This window comes from Scophthalmus maximus, chromosome 14 (assembly GCF_022379125.1).
Source record: "Scophthalmus maximus strain ysfricsl-2021 chromosome 14, ASM2237912v1, whole genome shotgun sequence".
NCBI lineage: Eukaryota > Metazoa > Chordata > Actinopteri > Pleuronectiformes > Scophthalmidae > Scophthalmus > Scophthalmus maximus.
In genome coordinates, this window is record NC_061528.1 from 13,506,475 (window position 1) to 13,526,632 (window position 20,158).

Here is a 20,158-nt window from a genome sequence, read left to right on the forward strand (position 1 = left end):
AAGGATTTTCATGCAGGCCACATTAGAAAAATTATTACATATCGGTGTCAGCATAAATATTTACAGGGTTTTACAAAACACAGCCTGTAAGCAAACTATAGGAAAAATGCAAAGTCAATTCATATTTCATCTAATTAAATCAACAGCTGTTTTGCTTTCTTTTTCAATTAAACTGAGGGAAATGGTGAGTTCTTTCCCCAGATGACTAACTCCATCACTTTTCCCCGCAAAGGAAGCAGGAGGTGCGGTAGCTTAACGAAATTATACAATTATACATTTAGCATGAACACAATCGAGAACAAATGACCAGACTGAAATTGTGCATATATCTCTTTTGTCAAAACTATCTTGAGGTCCGCTGACTCCTTCTTTTTTTTCTATATCTGAAGATGAAAGTGCTTTGTCCTGTCTCCTGGCGCTGCATATCCATTAATACATGTCAAGCCATGTTTAATGCAATATGCAAGGGGCAGTGTGTGTGTGTGTGTGTGTGTGTGTGTGTGTGTCAAGTGACAGATCTTTTTTCAAGGAACTCATGCATTTGCAATGAGACTGCAGATCTATGTGAGGTGAGGAGTTCAAATATGTATGGTGATGGAAGTTTGGAGCTTTAGATTATGCAGTGATACAGTAAAATGGGTTCATCGAAGGTTTGATTCTGAATCATATTGGTTATGTAAAGCTTACATTTTTAATGAGTGTGTGCTCTGCAAGCTCAGGCCTTTACCTCTGCCTCTGCAGTGGGCAACACGACTCTCACAGACCGTGCTATCAGGACAACCTCCACACCTCTAATGTGCAGGTATGGACGAAAGTTAAATACTCAAAAGATTTCTCAACCAGAGAGAGAACCTTGAAATCATCTTGAAAATGAAAAGAGACGAGATGAGATCGTGAGTCAACTCAGAGCAAAGGAGATGAGGAGGTTTGCATGGGAGGGCCATTCATTTCACATTTCTCCTTACCATGTCCTGGCAGCCTTCAAAAATATTGATAATTTGAAAATGATACCTAAAATTCAAAATCTGGACCATTGAATAAAACTTTCAAAGTTTAAGTTTCTCTATTAGCCTTTCATTTATCATCGCTCTCCTCATTAACCTGCTCTCCTGAATTACTGGGCGCTGTGATTAACTGTGTGTGTGTGTGTGTGTGTGTGTGTGTGTGTGTGTGTGTGTGTGTCGGTTTGTGTGCCGGTGTGTGTCGGTGTGAGTGTGTGTGTGTGTTGGTGTGTGTCGGTGTGTGTGTGTGTGTCAAACCTCAAACATTGTAGAGAAAAGCGAGTTTTATGTTTAAGTTCGAAGGAAACGGTTCCTTCCAGACCTTTTTGTCTAACTGTATGTACGGCATTGGACACAATAATGTTTTAGAATCCAATTTTCAATTTACCACCTCATTCACTTCTGACACGGTTACATTGAGGATTGACACAACATCATGCCACAGCTGATTTATGGCAGAAATCCTGTGTAATTAATGAGATGACTTATCGGCTTTAAGCAGAGAATGACTTGATTGTAAGTATGATGAGGCCAATCCCACTCACGCATTGTACAGTATTATCCCACTTTGATTTCACTAATTTAGTCCTTTAAACTTGGACAATGCAACCCAACCATGAAACCTTTCAATGATTTCCATCCATTAAGGATAAATGTCTGCGATAAAAAAAATATCATTCTTCAATCCATACATTTTTTCCTCATTTTACTATTATTCATTAGCCAGTCTCAAACGAGGCAGGAGTGGAATAAGATTATGACGAGGAAAAGATAGTGGGGGTCAAAATAGCTCTCAGACTTTTCCCTCTTCAAATAACTAACGACCAGGCAAAGACTGAACATACTGAGTTTAACTGCGATGTATCCAATCAAACCATAAGCAGGAGTATCACCAATCCTTTCTGTCTATATCCAGCAAAAACAATCACTTTTCATGTGCAGTATGTTGAAACTCAATCCATTTTGAAAGTGTTGTTTCCCGTGGCCATACCTATAAAGCATTTGAATGAAGTAAATATACAGTTCAGCAAATATTCCATTCCGAACAACCCTCCCCTGATGTGAGTATATTTCATAAGAATCCTGGTAAATATGTATGCGCACCGTGACAACAAAAGAAAGAGGGAGAAAGACAAAGTGAGCAAAGGGCATTGGATGTGTAGCCGGGTGAGATGAAAATGAGACGAGAGACTTTGGGACGAAAAGACATTCAGAGGAGAAGTAGTCAAGCAGGGAGAGCGGGAGATGAGAAACTCAAGTGTGAGGGGTTAGGGGGAGTCACACGGGAAGAAACCTACGTAGGACCTCATGTGACAAATCATTATCGTGGTTTCAAAAGTTCCCCCCTAGAACTGTAGGAAGACTCTGGAATATTATTCTGGCATTAGAAATAACATGAAATAATTTAAACCATTCCTGCAAGGCCGCATAGGACTATTGAAATAATTAATTACTAAGGAAAAGGAGTTTCTGGATTTTAGTTAATTTCTTAATAATTCCGTGTTAGTTGATAACATGTCTCACTGCGTTCTCCTCCTCTCTCATACAAACTGACCGGGGGATTTAACCCAGTGAAATGAACACAGGACGTCACGAAGATTTGCCCGGCTTGTCTAAAACTCTTCATCCACTAAGAATGTGTAATTATAACAAATAAGATCTAAAAGGTGTATCATAAAAACGTGGCTTAAACCAGTCGATCTACTACGTTCCAACCGTCGCCTATAGTCATGAGCTCTGGGTAGTAACAGAAAGTGTTTGTTTTTTTTCTGGGCTCAGCCTTGGAGAGAGGCTGAGGAGTTCAGACATCCAGAGAGTGTTTCAGCTGGAGCCATTTCACATCGAAAGGGCCCAGTTGAGCTGGTTCGGGCGTCTTATCAAAAATGCATCCGTATGCATCTACCGTTGGAGTCTCTAACGGGCAAGCACCAATTGGAAAGAGACCCCAAGGGTCTTATACTAGCAGCTAATACTAGTATGAAGCCTGGATGCGGGAGAAGTAGTAGACCAGAAGTCGGCCTCCACATCAATATATGTTTTGGAGCATATTTCTTTTAAAAGTTCAAGAGAAAAAAGAAGGTTATGTGGTACGTATACACTGCACTATATATCAAGATCTGATTAAATCAAGTGCTAATACATCAGCAGACATTCCCAGCGCCTCACCTGCACAGCCAGCAGACACAGACCAATGAGCGATTCAACTTCCCGAGAGAAAGGTTTGTCTCTTTGGCTTCTAGCAGCCGTTCATTAGCGTTTGTCTCCCATCCATCTCGTACTGGGAAGACAGACCGCAATAAGCTTGTGGGAGTTTATGACCCGGAAGCAGAGGCTAATGGATTTATATAGGGGGCACTTGAAGACATGCCACGTCCACTCACCCATGTGCTTCAGCAAACCAAAGCAACATCAAGGGTTGAAAGTTTCATAAATTTGTCGTTTGGGCTTTGCCAGCAGCCCTTTCGCATTATGGCGAACCATTCGATGCAGTATTATTATATAACACACAAAGAGTTTTTTGTTTTAGTTTAAAAGACCGCTATTTAATTATTTTGACTTTCATATATCAAAAGAATTATATTTTTAACAGAAAAACAAATTACCTATTGGCACTTTTGAAATCAAAAGCAACTAGCACCCATGAAGAGGTATATTCAGCTGACTCAAATGATTCTGGTGAAATGAAATGGTTGTTAGATGTGGACGTGTTGGTAAAGACTTTCAAAGAAACGGAGAGCGTAGGTTTGGGTGAACACTGTATCCGTCCGTTTCAAACAGCCAGTTTTGTGCCGCTTTTGCTCAGAGGGATGACAGGGCAAAATACCTGAGGTTGGCGAGCCCGTCTCTCTCTGGAAGGGGACACATTTTTCTAGGTCACCCTTTTGATTTGTCACTTCCAGTTGGCAGCAAAGTGACAAGACCTGACACCAGAAATTAAATTGGATAAACAGAGGGAAGCGAGAGTGTCTCTGTTGGTGGGAACAATGTGCCCTTCTTCTCTGCACCTGAACCATGAAACAGAATGACTGTCTCGGGGTGTCTAGACATGTCCCCACAAACATGCACACACACACACACACACACACACACACACACACAAGTACTAACATAGCATTGATTTTACACACGTACACTCAACATATATTACTAAACAAATGCATCACATTATGCATCGCATCAATGAAGCCAGGTTATTCAAAGCTTGAATTTTTTGATAAAATATACAAAATATAATTGAATTCACTTTCTCTCTCTCTCACACACACACACACACACACACACACACACACACACACACACACACATACACATACACACTAAAGTATATTTTCTGCTACTTTTATTCCACGGTAAAATTGCAACAATGACAGTGACGCAGCATCTTTGCAGCAGTACCCAAAGGCAAATGCAGTGAAGAGAGAGAGATGGGTGTGTGTGCGTGTGTGTGTGTGAGCAGAGAAAACTGAGAGAGAGAGACAAGACGAGACTGAGATAACTCACCTGACTAGATGGAGTGTTGCCTTCTGTGGCTCAGAAGAAAGCATAACATCCGAGACCTGGAATGGTGAGAGAGGATGAAGGGGGGAAACAGTAATGAGAGAAAGAGAAAGACAGAGAAAGACAGAGAAAGAAAGAGAGAGAGAGAGAGAGAGAGAGAGAAAGGAAGAGAGAGAGAGAGAGAGAGAGATTAGATTTTGGGTGCCAGTACTTTAGGAGTACAGTGGCAGGTGGTACGGCAGTTAACACACAAACACAAACACACACACACCTTCGGTACATCTTGCGGACAGATGGAAAAGGAAGGGGTCGAGGTGATGAAGTACAAAGAAGTGGCTGAGGAGGGAGAGTGTGACTGATACGGGTTTCCAATCAATTGTGAATCTAAGGGAAGGGATAAAGCAACAGCAAGTGTGTGTGTGTGTGTGTGTGTGTGTGTGTGTGTCTTATTTGATGCCAAATCCACAGCGTTCATTTGACAGCAGCCACAAAGACTCAGACCTCTCTCTCTCTCTCTCTCTCTCTCTCTCTCTCTCTCTCTCTCTCTCTCTCTCTCTCTCTCTCTCTCTCTCTATATATATATATATATTTATATATTTATATATATGATAAACAATCACACACAACAGCTGACACAGACTAACTGGCTTTAGTCCAACAGTCTGAACATACTGAAACATGTAAACACTGTATTCTCAGCAAGAGGAAAATGAGTTCATGATAACGTGATTCACACTAAACCGGCAGTAGTCAATAGAAATCATCAAATCCCTGGATTTCCTGGATCCTATAGCAACAGGGTCAGCAGAGTGAGGCAGAATCCTGACAGTTATTAATTGATCCCTACGCTCTTGGATGAGACATGGAGTCCGATTATAAAACTCTTAACACCTTTTGAGGTGAATCATCAGTTGAGAGGCCCTCGAGTCGAATCTCGTATTGTCAGACTCTTTTTGAAACCGCTGTGCCGCTGATAACAGCTGTCGCCCCTCAACTTCTGTGTGCTGCTCTGACACGCTCATCACCAGTGCAGAATGTTAGCAAAGTCGACTGAACTTTCTAAACTAATCCACTGCAGCGCAGTGTTATTGGAAAGTCAGGTGACAGCGGTGTCGGGAGGCCCACTTGAAACACGCTACAATTTTAGAACTATTCGTAAATGTTGTGAAAGTTTTAGATGACTGAAGACACTAACTGTTGGGGTTCTCTAATATTGTGAGGTCGCGACCTTACTGTAATGGGTAAAGTGCTTTGAGATAACCCAAGTAACAATCTGGCACTATAAAATAGAACTGTATTGAATTTAATGTTTTGTGAAGCACTGACTTACTAAAACGCAAGTCTTGTGGATTTATATGAGAGTTGACGTGTATGATTTTACTTTAAATGTATGGAGCAGCTGCTCCGCTGGTGAATGCGGGTCAATACATGTGGGTAATGTATGTAATGTAATGTATGTATCTTTAAATATCTATAGATTTTTGTCTTGTCCATTTTAAATCTCCACCCCTTTGAGTATTTGCCCCAAAAATGCGAAGATACCATTTCAGGCCCTATAAGTCCTCTCAGTAAACTCATCACCTTCGTGTGAGCAGTGAAGACATTCACCTCATCTTGAACGCTTCCGATCAAAGTCTCCGATTGATGACACAAAGCTTGTGACCATGGACAAAATGAACATTCAGTACTCTCTCATTACTGCCATGGCAGTGACAGTGGCATGGAATTTCATTTAATAGGAACTTTGTTCCATGCCATCATAGGTGAAACTCCACACCAAATCAAAGTTCAATGCACAACAAATGCGGGAGGATGTCACAACCTGCAATCGGTGGAGATGCTGTACCCATACTGACAGTGGATCCTCTCCAGACATCTGCTGTGCCATGATACTCGTGTTGATGAGTACAACATAACAGGAAGGAAGGCGGCATAATTCAAGTCTAAAGCTTCTGAATGTGCGAGACGTAGAACAAGATCAGTGTTCATGTTCTTGGCGTATGAAAGGATGGCTGAACAACTTTCAGAACAAATCCTGGGAAGTTGTACTCCAGCGCCTCCCGAGGACAGCCCAGAGTACGTCTAGAAGGATTCATAAATGACATCAAGCTTAGCGAAAGATTGGTAAGGAAGAGCGTCTTTGCCTTTGTATCTGAAGCACCCAAATCATGTTGTCATCTTGTCTCTGCGCCTGAGTCTATTCCTCCAGTCCACGGGTGGTTTTCACCATTTTCTGAACAGATCATTGTCAAGTCGTATTAGCTATACCCTTGGTCCAAACTACATTGCCAATATTTCCATGACTTTTACTGAGCCCAGCGTACCTTGTCATGAGCTTGACAAGTCCACATACTCAAACAACCTTTTCTCAAAACACTCAGGCACGCACACCTTCCTAGTGGCTGCACTGCAACAATAAGATGAGATCAGCGATAACAAAAGTCCTCATTGTTTCATTTGTTTCAAATAATTGTTGTGCAGTGTCTTTCAATGGGATGAGTCTTCGAACTACTCGTCTTCTCACTAGTACCTGTGGCAACATGCCCACACATGCAGTCTCCTGGTGTGCGTATTTTTCAACACAATACTATTTTTTGATCTGAACACTACACAACTAGCTGGCTTTGTTTGGTAGTGAACTGTCGACATTGCCAATTTGTTCAATTGTCATAAGTAAGAGGAAAACATGGAATGGCATCGTATTTGCAATGCAAACTTCTCAACGCACAGGCAACAAGTGAGTTAATCAGTCAGTCAGTCAGTCAGTCAGTGTCCGTGCTGGCTTTGCAGTTTCATCAAACTAATGACGCTCTGCATCTGATCAAAAGACACCCATCCAGAAACAAAACAGTTAGTGCGGCTTGGCGCCATCGTCACAGAGTGTCGGTCTGAATCTCCGTCATCCTTCACAAGGTCTTCAAATCGGTCACTTGGAGAGAGACTTGGTTTAGTTGGTCATTCAACGTGTAGCCGTTGTAGGACTGTTGGTATTGTGAAAGTCGGACAGCCCTTGCTCTTCTTGGGACAAAAACGCTTACGGCACACATCCATACAACTACAAGTTAGTACGTGGGTGGCGATCCCCCCTCGTTATTTACAACGCTACTCTATAGTTGCCTCCTGCTGAATGAACTTGACACCTCCTCAGCGGGCTGTCCTGCTCGGCTTCCTTCTGCCCTGCTCTTATTGAGAGAACTGATCTTCATCTGATCGAACAGCGTTCAGGATAGAAACTGGATTCCACACAGCCAGTTAACTAAAGCTTTGACTAGATACAGTGGCAGGAAAAATGTGATGCCTTTGGAATGACCTTGTGTTCTGCGTTGAATATTCTCATAAAATGTGATCTTAAAGCCTAGACAAACACAATTTACTTGAGCTAATAATACACAAATAACAATAATCGTTGGTGTATTTATTGAAGTCTGTAGTAGATTTACTTTGTTTAGGGTCACTGTCCTGCTGTCCAGCTGGCAAACAGCCACCACGACATGTACAGTAAAATATCTTGATAAAACTGCGAAACTTCGGTACGACCGTTGAGGTCTGCACGGCCAAAGAAGACAGCCCCTGTATTGGGACATAGCTTGTGTTTGTATGATTGATGAAGACACAAGTAATCCCAAGAACATGGCTTTTGATCACTGCACTCTATTGGAGTACGCTACATTATAACCAAATGTAAATAACTTAAATCAAATGCAGTTGTCGCTGTTCACTTATTCCACTGAATCTGCCCTTTCAGAGATCTCTGAGCTGCGAAATAACCGTATTTCACCGTCATGCCGAAGCCCAGAGAGACACACACTCTGTGACAAGGGGAATTAAGAGTTGGGGACTGAAATCATTCAGTGAAACAGTGAAGAAGTAACTGCCAAATATCAGGTTTGAGTTTGTGTTATTAGTTTGATGACAGTTTGTTTTTTTCAACCAGCAGGACACAGCACATTGTATCTATATGCAGAGATATATGATCATCATTAATAATTGCACTGACACTGAATTATATGAATGATGAATGATATTCATATATCATTCATCATTCATATGATTTGAATTTGTTTATTTTAACTCCGATGAGTGCACTTATTCGAGCTAAAAATACACAAATTCAAATATGAATAATTTGAATTCAGTTTCAAGTTACACATACGTCTGCCCACAATGATCACTTAAAAAAATAATCTCTTACATTGGACAGGTTCATTCACTGAAAAGGAAACGTGGAATTTATGATGAGATTCGATTTAGACTACAAAGATGTGAAAACTTGATCCAGTTTATGTTTGCATCTGCAAAATCCCCAAAATGAGATTCTAAAACAAAATGATCAACTATCGTCAGATGACATCAACGTGCAGAGGAATGATGAATGGATGGATTTTCAAGGGCACCGGCAGCATATTTTTGCTCCGTGAATGAACCATTCAGATGGCAAAGGGGGATTTACCCTGTACTATCCTGTAGAAACAGTGCTTCTATGTGTCATCCATCTTGTTTACATGAGTATCAGCAGAAGCAAAGCAAGGCCCAAATGAAAAGATGGCACAAATGATACTGCACTGGCCCAACAATATATGAATTATAGGACCAATTCAACTACTTTACTTTAAAATTCCATCCTCTAAATTATTTTGTGGTAACCTGACTTGTAATATGGAAAATAGCGCCTCTTTTACTGCACACCCTCTTGCACTGTGTAGCTCTTCTGATGAGCCGGTATGAGCGCCTCAAAGAAGTGCGTAACTGAGTTATAGTCAGTAGCTTAAATTTCAAGAGCAGTTCAGTGGCTAAGAAGCACTTGGCAACAGAGGCCGCTGTTGCCGAGCAAAACTTACATAGTGTTGCTGAATAGAAAGAAGCGAATATTAACTAATAGTTACTACAAACTATTGATTACGTCGGAGTGACATGATGTATGCAGTGTGTTTTACTAGAGTACCATTGATTGATATAATGTGGAGTTCATTGATTGATTTGACAGTGAATCAGCAACTCTTTTTTTCAGACAATTATTTGGTCAGTCAACAAAATAATGGCAGGGCTTTCTCTGGTTCATATTTTACAAACAAATCAATTAATTGATCTGTCAAAAGACATCATTGGTTAAACTGATAATGAAAATAGAAAAAAAATTGTCAGCAGCTGGACAAATTTAAAAACAACCAGGACCTTCAATTCAATATTTCAATATGTGTAAAGCAGGTTTACTTTACAGAGTAAATGATTTTGAGTTGAGTTTAATTGACAACACAGAAGGCATTTCTCCAGATGCTAGACTCAATAACTTTTTTATGACTTTTAAAAATGATAACTTTAAAAAAAGTTGTACAATTGTATATTTGATCTTCATTGTGGTGTGGCAACGCCATTACGTTTAAACAAAAGCGCTATTTTTCATTCACAGATATTCCCAGAATTGCAGCCATATTTACCCCTTGTTGTGATCCTTTTGCCTCTGATCTGCAGTGTGTGCGTGTGTGTTTCTATGGGACTGCTGGGATGTTGGTCAGAGCAGCCAGCTGGCTGGTTCCTCTCAGGCTGATGTGGTCTTTTGCTGAACCCACATCAGTCGCTCCACCGCTGGGTGGGGTTTGGAAGATTGCTGCTTTCTTCCACTGGATCACGCACACGGCCCACATTAAAAAAAACGACTGTTAAACATCACAGCTGACCTTCAAAATGTCACCAATTCAAACTAATGGATATTAATATCACATAACCTTGTTTCTAGTATGTTTTTTTGACTTGCTGCCGCTGTATGAGGTTTGAGTTTCAACACTTACATTATAGACTAGAAGGAGGTTTAAACAATATTAGGGGCAGAGTTTAAATTGCCAGGACATTACCTTTGCTGTTTGAGAGGTTGTAAGGAGCCGATACGTTTACTGGAACAATTTGGGCAAATGTGCTTACATGTTACGTATAGTCCAGGTGCAGAAATACCTGAGATTAACAGATAGTGGAAAAAAGGTCCCAGTCATCAGATTATCCCAAGAATCAGATTGGAAATGCAGTAAAGGAGGGTTATTATTATAAAGCTGCCATATGTGGGTCTCATTTCCCAGACAGTTGTTTAATATTTATATCAAACCCCTCTGAGCCAGTATCATCTCTAATTAACCTCCCTGTTACAGTTAAACCCTAAATTTAGCATCTGCTGCCCCCGTTTTAACATTTTTGTCTGCTATTCCAAAGACATTTTTAATTGATAACCGTCATTTCTGATTGGTAAATGGACTGTATTGATGTGGCACTTTCCTAGTCTTATCGATCACTCAAAGCGCTTCGCAGGACATGTCACATTCAACCATTCACACGCATTCATACAAGCGCTGCCATTTGCCACACTTTCTCAGTCACATTCACACAGTGCCAGCGCAGCCATCAGGGTGAAGTGTCCTGCCCAGGGACACTTTGGCATGCAGACTGGGGAAAGCTAGGATTGTACCTCCAAACCGTCCTGTTAGTGGACGACCCTCTTTACCTCTACAGCCGCCCAGATGAATAGTACACTGAGAGCGCTCGTGTAGCTTGTTTTACACCAAGTCACAGCACTGGACTCCAATAACAGGAAATAATCTAGACAAAAACGCCATCAGCAGCAGGCATTACAGGTTCATGAGACGGAAACACAAAGCACCTTTCAAAAGAACACAGGTCCTACTCTGGCCTGAAACACTGAATGCGCACGTTTCAAACATCCGGCTGAAGACGAGACCAGAAGAACCCCTAATGTCCCACTGCAAATGAAAACAGAGGGAGAATAAAATGAATTGAGAAAGAAGGCAAAGACAGTGAACCTCTGGAAACTGGTAGTTGCCAGTTTTCCTAGACAATGCATTTCATTTCTTTGCTGTGTTTAAAAGCCGAAGAGGAAAAAGAGTTAACGCAAAACAAAGGTTTCACACGAAGGTGACCTCCGCGAGAATTACATTGTCTCTGTAGCTCATTCATTTTGCCCCATTGTATTACTCTCTGTGCTTCAGCTGCGTTGCTCAAGTCGCAGTGAAAAAGAAGTCACCATATGGATCATCAAACAAAGATCGCCCTATCGGCATCAGACGTTGTACGATTTCAGATGGCGGTGCTCTTTACGAGCGTTTTCACAGATTCTTTATCGGTCTGTGTGGGCTGCAATATAAACGGCGGGGCAGCACTCAGTTGTACTACCAGCAAGCGGATGAACACTCCCTGGTTCGTCAGCTCACACAGACCCACCGTGCATGCACACACGCTGTATGCTCGGAGACTCACGAGCAGCCACATACGGACGGCTTATGGTTGTGATCCCTCGCTGGTGTTCGAGTGTAGGTGGATGCAGTTATCACTGCCATTGTAGACAACAAGAGCCTAGATCTTCACCACGGTTGATCAGGATTGAAGGCCCAAGCAAAAGTTGAATGACAAAGAAAGTATTATGTAACGGGCGGCTGTGGCTCAGGAGATGGAGAGGTCATCCACACACCGGGAGGTCGGCGGCTTGATCCCCAATTCCCCCGATCAGCAAGTGGCCTTGGGCAAGACACTTAACCCTAAATTGCCTTTGTTGGCTATTCTGGCTAGTCTGGGACGCAGACGAATTCTGGGAGTTCAATCAATTCGCTCTGCCAGTCTACGTCGGGAGTCAGAGGCTTGTCAGGGGCTTGCTGCCCCTTTAAGTCCAAGTGAATATTTAAATCAGAAGAAATTCCCTCATGGGGAACCTGAGACATCGTGTTCTCGAGAAGAGGGACGGATGGACACCCCGGAAACATATTGATAAAAACATACTTGGCACATATGTACAGTATGTGAATAGCACTGTTCATTTGACCAAATTATGTCTAAATGCACAGCTTCCAGGCTGCTGCTGTCGCGCTTTGTGACATTTGGGATGGAGGGAACAATGCATTCAGACATGTTGACCAATGAATCATCCTCCTCCCCGTTTCAATTCCCATTCAGCCACAAGGTTACATGAAGCAATATTGTCAAAGCAGTTCATTGCACAATTGGGCAGGAATGTTGTCTCTTTGCGTCTTTCAGGTTTCAAATAAAATCACGCATCACATCTATTGTATTCACGACTGATGCATCATGAGAACACATTAAGAAGGGGTTTACTGCTGGTTGGCTCGAGGGAGTGGGGAGGGCTGCTGTGGGTGGTAATGAGGAGCCGCTCAGTTTCCACAGCAACACCCCAACTCAGTCAGTCTCCATGGCAACAGATAACAGCAATAGCTCATTCTGCCTAAGTGAAGGTTCATATTAGATGGGGCGAACTATATTTTTTTTTTTTCTCCACAAAAAAATGGCAGCCCATAAAGCCAAATGGATTCAATTTGCGGGGGAAAAGTGAACAAAGGACTCATGGTGAATTGTATATTGGTTATTTTGGTGAACTGATAAACACAGATGTGTGTGTGTGTGTGCGCGAATGTGTGTGCGCGAATGTGTGCGTGTGCGTGCGTGTGCGTGTGTGTGTGTGATCTGGCAGTAAAGTAAACATAATATTCATGGGGGTCAACCACAAACATTATCTATACACTTTATCTATAGCTAGCTCGCAGCGTAAGCACGGTGTAACAACAAAGTCTACACACCCCTCTTACATAATTGCAGGTTCTTGAAATAGAAGGGCAACATTCAGAATTTTTCTGTTCACGTGACCTCCCAAAAAATTAAAATCCAGAGAGAAAAAGATTTATTAACTCCTAAACAAATTGCAGAGGTCTACACACCCTTTCATAATGAGGGCTCTAGCTGTTTTAACCAGTAACATTCAACAATTTACGCATTCTTCACTTCTTCGGTCACTTCTTCTTCACTTCACATTGAGAGTGGACACATCTTTTCTTTCTGGTTTAACGAGGCAAAAAAACTAACACTCAGAGCCTTAGAGGCCCGTAGACCAAATTCTATGAAACTTAAAGTAATCAATAAGCAGTGATAAAAGTGGTATGGTGCAGCACTTCAACCCTTAACATGAAATATGACACAATAAGCACACACACAATCCAATGATTACAATAACTTAACCTTGGTTTTCGTTTTCCTCTACCCTCACCACATTCATCATTGCTACATAAGGAGGGCGTCATTAAGAAAGGTTTTCCTGTTGCCTTTTTCATGTGGAAAAGAAAAAAAATATGCAGAATCACAGAACGATGTAAGAATATTGAATATTTCTTCTACACACATTTTCATGCTTTTTTTCTACGTGGATATGGACAGTGAACACTTAAGAGAAAGATAAAATGGAGTAAAGATGAAGTGGCAATCCAACGTGATGTCACCATTTGGTTTGTTAACTGCCGTTATGAAGCCTTGAGTTTTGCATCTTGACGAGCGCCATGTTTGGGTTTAAACTGGAAGAAGAATTTGGGGGGGGGGGGCTGACTGAGAGCCTACCTACACCTGCAACCATGCACCGATTGGATGGACCAGCTGTCATCACGCTGTATCCACCCTCCTATGTATACGGTGCTTTATCTTCCCTTTTACTCTAAATGAGACCCAATTTACAAAATGAACATCATTCTGTAGTGATAAGAATTAAAGCTAGTGATTGAGACCATAGAGTCCTCAGAAACTGACTTTGTTTTGCCAATTCAACTTAACCTTCCCTGTCTTCACTCAAATAAAACCGAATCTGTACATGTTTGTGAGCTTGTCAGACGTCACGTCTTTTCCAATTGAATTATCTCCGTTTATGTAAGACACACCCCACAGCGAGCAATAATTATTAATGTTATCCTTCAAATGACAGCTTCAGGTTGCCATGGAAGCGAAAGGGGCACTTGATGCAACGGATGAGCTAACTTGGCATGTATGAGATATACATGCAGAGAAGCAAACAAAGGGAGGGAAGGGGGAGAATAACGAGGAGAGTGATCATGCTCATCCAGCTTTGTGAGCGTGTCCCCTGGAAGCAGTGACTACAGTATGTATATAAGGAACAAGCTGGCAGGGTGCCAACCTTCTCCAGGATTCCTTCATCCGTTCTCTCATCCCTCCAGCCCCTGCTGCTGAACACAAGAGAGACACAGACCCATGTGCCGCAAACATGGCAGAACACTGCAACGAGCAAATCAAAAGCAAGGCATGCCTGGGGAGACGACAGGCACATGGACTGAAGCCGCCGAATGAGCAGCCAGCTTTACTCTGTGTGTGTGCGTGTGTGTGTGCTTGTGTGTGTGTGTGCGTGCGTGCGTGCGTGCGTGCGTGCGTGCGTGCGTGCGTGCCGACAGTGGGCGGTTGGACTTAAGTCTTCAACTGGGGGAAAGCAACAATGATCTTTAAATGATATTAGCAGCTATTGTGAGCCTCATGGTGTTGGTCTGACTACTGTTAATAATCGGGTTGGTTTTCAGACAGAGCGAGTCTGGTGTTATCACAGTGAAGGAGTGTATTTAGGGAAAGAAACTAGACTGAGGTAAATCCTGCCAGAAGTGGGTAAATATCGGTTATCCATCAAACAAAGCTTCTTCTTTTTTTTAAACAAATTCAGAGAACTGTATGATGCATACCAGTGGGCTCTCATATCTTCACAATTACATTTTTTGTTGTAATAAAGAATAATTTCCTGTGCATTATTTTGTCTTCAATAATAGGTGCATCTTCTTGACAGTGCAACAAAGTAAACCGTGTCAGAACACGGGGCAGCTTAGTCCTCAAGGCTGAACATGACATGAAATGACTTGTTAAGGTGGACCACTGTCAGTCTTAGTCTGCTCGATTCCGCTCTTGTCTCTGGCGGGTCGTTTGGTTAAGTGCTCATCTGCCACATATGATTTTCTGCCTCCCACTGGATTAAACAACAAGACAGGACTATGTAGATTTAATCTCTTGCACCCACCACAATTGAAATTCTAGCATCTTCCTAATCTTCTCCCAGTCACCAAATTATCTCAAGACACCTCCTTCCTACAATAGGGCCCTTGTCGGTGTGTGTGTGTGTGTGTGTGTGTGTGTGTGTGTGTGCGCGAATGTGTGCGTGTGTGTGTGTGCATGTGCATGTGCATGTGCGTGTGTGTGTGTGTGTATGTGTGTGATCTGGCAGTAAAGTAATCCCGTCCTTTTTCCCTCCGATGTAATCCCGTAATTTTCCCCAGTAGGAAGGTTCCCACTCACATTTAATCACACGTGAACTAGCCCTTAATCCCGGTAATCTAATAACCCTTGTATTGTTTGTGCTGCTCTCTGTGCCTGCTGTCGCGTATGCTCTCCCTGAAGCTAATCATGGCTCTTATGAGTTATTGTGTTAAGGCAAGTGACGGAAGGTTGAAAGTCAGACGCAGACAATGGATGGCTTGGTTTTACATGAGTAAGTACTCTAACATTTTTGTACGGTCCTCCGTTACCTGAACCTGCCTTGTTTAACTGTCATCCAATTATTCTGCCTTCCAGGGGTTGTGAACTTGTCCCATACATATTTAGATTTTAGGCAAGAGGCAGATGAAGCGATATCCAATTATTATTGCACTCCTTTCTAATGCTTGAATTTATTAAATGTGAGCAAAATGACATTTGCATACATTTAGAGGCTCTCATCCAAATGAATCGAACACCTGGTTTACAGTATACACACCCTTTTCGCCATAGATTCTTGAGTTTCTTACACTGCATTTCTGAATATAAAATACAAACAATTGTATGTACACCAGCGACCTCCTCTCGCAGCCCTTTCTGTTAAAATGCAAAAACACCAGCCACAGTTTACTGTCAGGGTGCACATGCTCTGTGATCACCTTCCATATGTTTTTGAAGGTGGTACTTCTCTTACAAAATAGTGGGATTATTATATTTACAGCAGCACCTCCACTTCTGTGTCACTGACAAATATAGAAGTTCTCCATGTCACTGAAGGCTAAACGAGTCAGGCATATCCAGTTCATTATATGATTTGTATGGAGGAGTTGATTCTTGAAATTAGTAACATTTAGAATTTGTTCATTCTAAGTCATTTTTTAAAAACATGTTTACGTTTTTAAAAATCCCCATCAAAAAGGTGTAGGGCTGCAACTAACGCTTATTTTCATATTCGATTAATCTGTTGATTTTTTTCTCGGTTAATCAATTAGTTGTTTGGTCCATAAAATGTCATCAAAATTGTGAAAAATTAAGATTGTGTTTCCCAAATCCCAAGATGATGTTTTGTTTTTTTTCCACAATGTACCAATATATTTTGATTACTGTCATAGAGGAGCAAAGAAACCAGAAAATATTAACATTTAGGAAGCTGAAATAAGAGAACTTTTACTTTTTTTGTCATAAAAACAACTTGAACCGATAAATCAAACTGATCAAAATAGTTGCCGATTAATAACCAATAAGGACCAATAACACTATGTATGCTTTAAAATGCACCGATGTTTTATATAATTGGCCTTCTACTTTAGAGGAGTGAACAGGCACTTCAGGTGCAGTATGTTGTGTGAGGTGTGATTAAAACAGGGTTCGGCCTGAACAGATGGTCACAGATTAAAGCCCGAAAGAAGGGAGCTGCTTCCCCACCTTGTGTGGAGTCAACCCGCAGGTTGTTTTAAAGAAGGAAGCGCACACACATAATCCTTGACGGTGCAGCTGCGACAGTAGACGTCTCAGAATAACGCTCTGTCGCGTGGGGCCGTGTGAATCCTGCTCTGAGTCGTCACTTTCATGACGATAGTTGATGGGACTGGCCTGTCAAGAAGAGAAAAGTCGGCCACAACACACCCAATGACACACGGGGTTCAAGAGGGTTTAGGAACTACCAGCTTTCATTTAACACATGATGTAGTCATCTATACTAATTGGCTACCAAGGGATATTTTGTGTATTTGTACTTACTGTATGTATGCGTGAGTGTGTCAATGTGCGTCCCTTTTTTTCGGAGTGGGTCCGCGCGCGTGTAGGCATGGGGAGTTATCACATCACTGAAACAGGGACGACTTGCTTCCCTAAAGCAATCTGCTGGAAAAGATGAAGTGAAAGACTTCAAAACAATGAGGGAATAATTCATGTCTAACTTGTAAGCTTTTACAGCCCGAATTCCCAGGGATCTCCGACGAGTTCAAATCCACAGATAACACACACACACACTTCACAAAACGTCTGCTGACACTCGTGGTGTGAAGCAGGGAAAAGCAAGCAAGCAAAAACAAAACAAAAATCAGACGTCAGCTGTCTCCAAAGGGTGAATCAGCGTTCAGTCCATGTTACGCATCGTGTACACTGACTGTATTTGAACTCAGAATAAGCAGATTTAACTTGATGGGGGACATTGAAATCAATCACAAGGAGAAACAACACGTTCAGATTTTTTTTTTCATGCCTCAACAAATACACACAATCACTTTCAGACGTATAATTTCATTATTATTAATATTAGTCATTTTCCTTCTGCTTGTATCACAGCGACAACGAGCCTGACATTTCTTGTTAATGTGGAACACAGTGACATTTCATGAACCCTATGTTGTTGTTAATGTGGATAAATGCGTCTCTCACAATCCGTGATGTGAATAAATTGACTTTTTAACATATCTTGGGCACATTTAAGGTGTTAAATTGATTGGGATTTTGCATTCACCCGAATGCAGTGTCATTATCCAAGAAGCGCGTTAATGCAGGTTAAAAGAATGTCATATTATGCTATTCACTTGAGCACTCGCCGTCTGTTTTCTCATTTAGCTGAGAAAGAGAACTTTTAATTAGGGTTAGGCTTGCAGCGCTGTCGTTCGGCCGACACGTGTCCGGTCTGTGTCGCAGACCTTTGGGGGCGTCACGATCAACCGCTGAGCTCCATTAGGAGGAGCAGAAGGAAGACAGGGCAGTCAAATTAAAAGCATTTCAGCAGAGTGATGTAAGACGCAACTATCCAGGCGGAGGCTGTAACACAAGCGAGTTATGTAAGCTCATGTTGGCCTTTACAGCACTTACAGTATGTCACACTGTCAGGAAGGGATTTCATAAAGAATTGCCTTTCGTACATGAGGACACAAGGTTTTGTGGGATTACTGTACTGTCCTGCAAAGTGTGGATTCTGAAATACCACAAGTAGCCAATTAAAATAAAGTATTGCCTATAGTAAAGGCGACATATTATGCTTTTTTTCAGTTTTTCCCTTTCCTCTAGTGTGTTATATAGGTTTTTGGTGCACGTAAAAGGTCACTGCTCGTGATATCACGATGTTACGGAAGTGCATAAGGCACGCCTAGCGGCTGGTCTGGCACGCCCCCCAAACAAGGCCAGGTAAAGCGAGAGCAGAGACCGACACTTCCTACATGCGCTGGAAGCAGTTGACCAATCACAACAAAGTGGGCCAGTTGACCAATCAGAGCAGACTGGGCTTCATTGAGAGGGGGGGGGAGGGGGGCCTGAAAGAGACAAGATGTAAAACCAAGTGTTTCAGGAAAAGGTTGGGAAGAGGAGCTACATGAATGTACAGCATGAGTAAACTGATGTTTTTTTCTATACATTAAAGCATGTAAACCTAAATCAAAATCATGAACCTGAAAATGAGCATTATATTCCTTTGTTTCCTTTAAACCAAATTTGATTTCTGTGGCCTGTTACCAGTGCATAATTGATTGAGAAATGTGGAAGGCTCGGGAGATTCGAGATATTTGACTGATTATTTATGTCATTTTTAAAACCTTCAAGTAAGTGGTGGTTGGTGGTATTTGATGGGCACTGGGTGGGAAGATGGAGTCTTTGGATTATTTATAATAGATAATTTATTTAATAGATTATTTATACAATATATTGTATTTGATTGCTAATATATTGCATCAGGCCTATAATTCGTATGCTGCCAGATATCTGATAAATGTCAAGTATATGCACTTACATGCAACACTTGCTCTAAATGTATGTTTTATTTATTTTAGTTAGTTAGTTTCCCTAACCAGGTGGCATTTTAGCTGTATTTCTATGCCCACATACTCTACTGGAGAGCTTGTTATTCAGTATTCAGTACTCAGTTTCTCTCCAGTTCTGGAGGATGAAACGGGCAGAAAGAAACTAAATGACAGCATTGTGTCAGAAAATAAAGCCATGAGATAGCAAAGTGAAAGACATAGAGCGAGATCTTTTTTTCCCCCATAACACTATCATACAAAAATGTAAAAGATACCCATACGAGCATACACTCCCACACACACAGAGTACACACCAACTCCTCGAGGAGAGGCAGCACTAGGTGTACTGTTCAGCCCTCACATGTATTTCTGTCAGATCTCTATCTGCTCCGTCACGTACACCGCTGGGTGAGGTGAACGTGGCTCTCTAGAAATAGGTAGAGTCCACAGACTTCTGACATCAGAATGGCCCCCAATGAAATCTGAAATTCAAGTTGCATCTTTTATTCATGTTTCTTTTTGCGATTTAAATACAAACACTTGTCAAACACGGTTGATAGTCTCTCTGTCAGCCTGCTTCCTTGCTGCAAGTGTTTTTTCTGATACCTCTTTCACATGAAGTATCCAAGCCAGAGCTTCAACATCAGTGTCTGGGCGTTCTCAAAAGCACAACATTTCTGAATAATACACTCGGATGCCGGATTCCGAGGCACACAGAGCTAAAACTAACGCAGTCGAATGCAATAGTCCGGCCATAAATCCTACGGAAGCTAAGAGCTGTCAGGAAGACGGATAGGGTCCGGGTGCTGGGACAGACTCTAGTGGGTTTGACTT

General features: G+C 41.8%; 1 protein-coding gene across 1 annotated transcript in view; it reads right to left on the reverse strand.

The window, feature by feature from the left end:
- The window catches only part of map2 (microtubule-associated protein 2), a 70,608-nt gene that overhangs the window by 44,679 nt on the left and 5,771 nt on the right, over positions 1–20,158 (reverse strand). Inside the window, exon 2 of the mRNA XM_035603960.2 lies at positions 4,503–4,558. The gene's annotated coding sequence lies outside the window, so the exon portion shown is untranslated. The remainder of the gene's footprint in view (positions 1–4,502; positions 4,559–20,158) is intronic.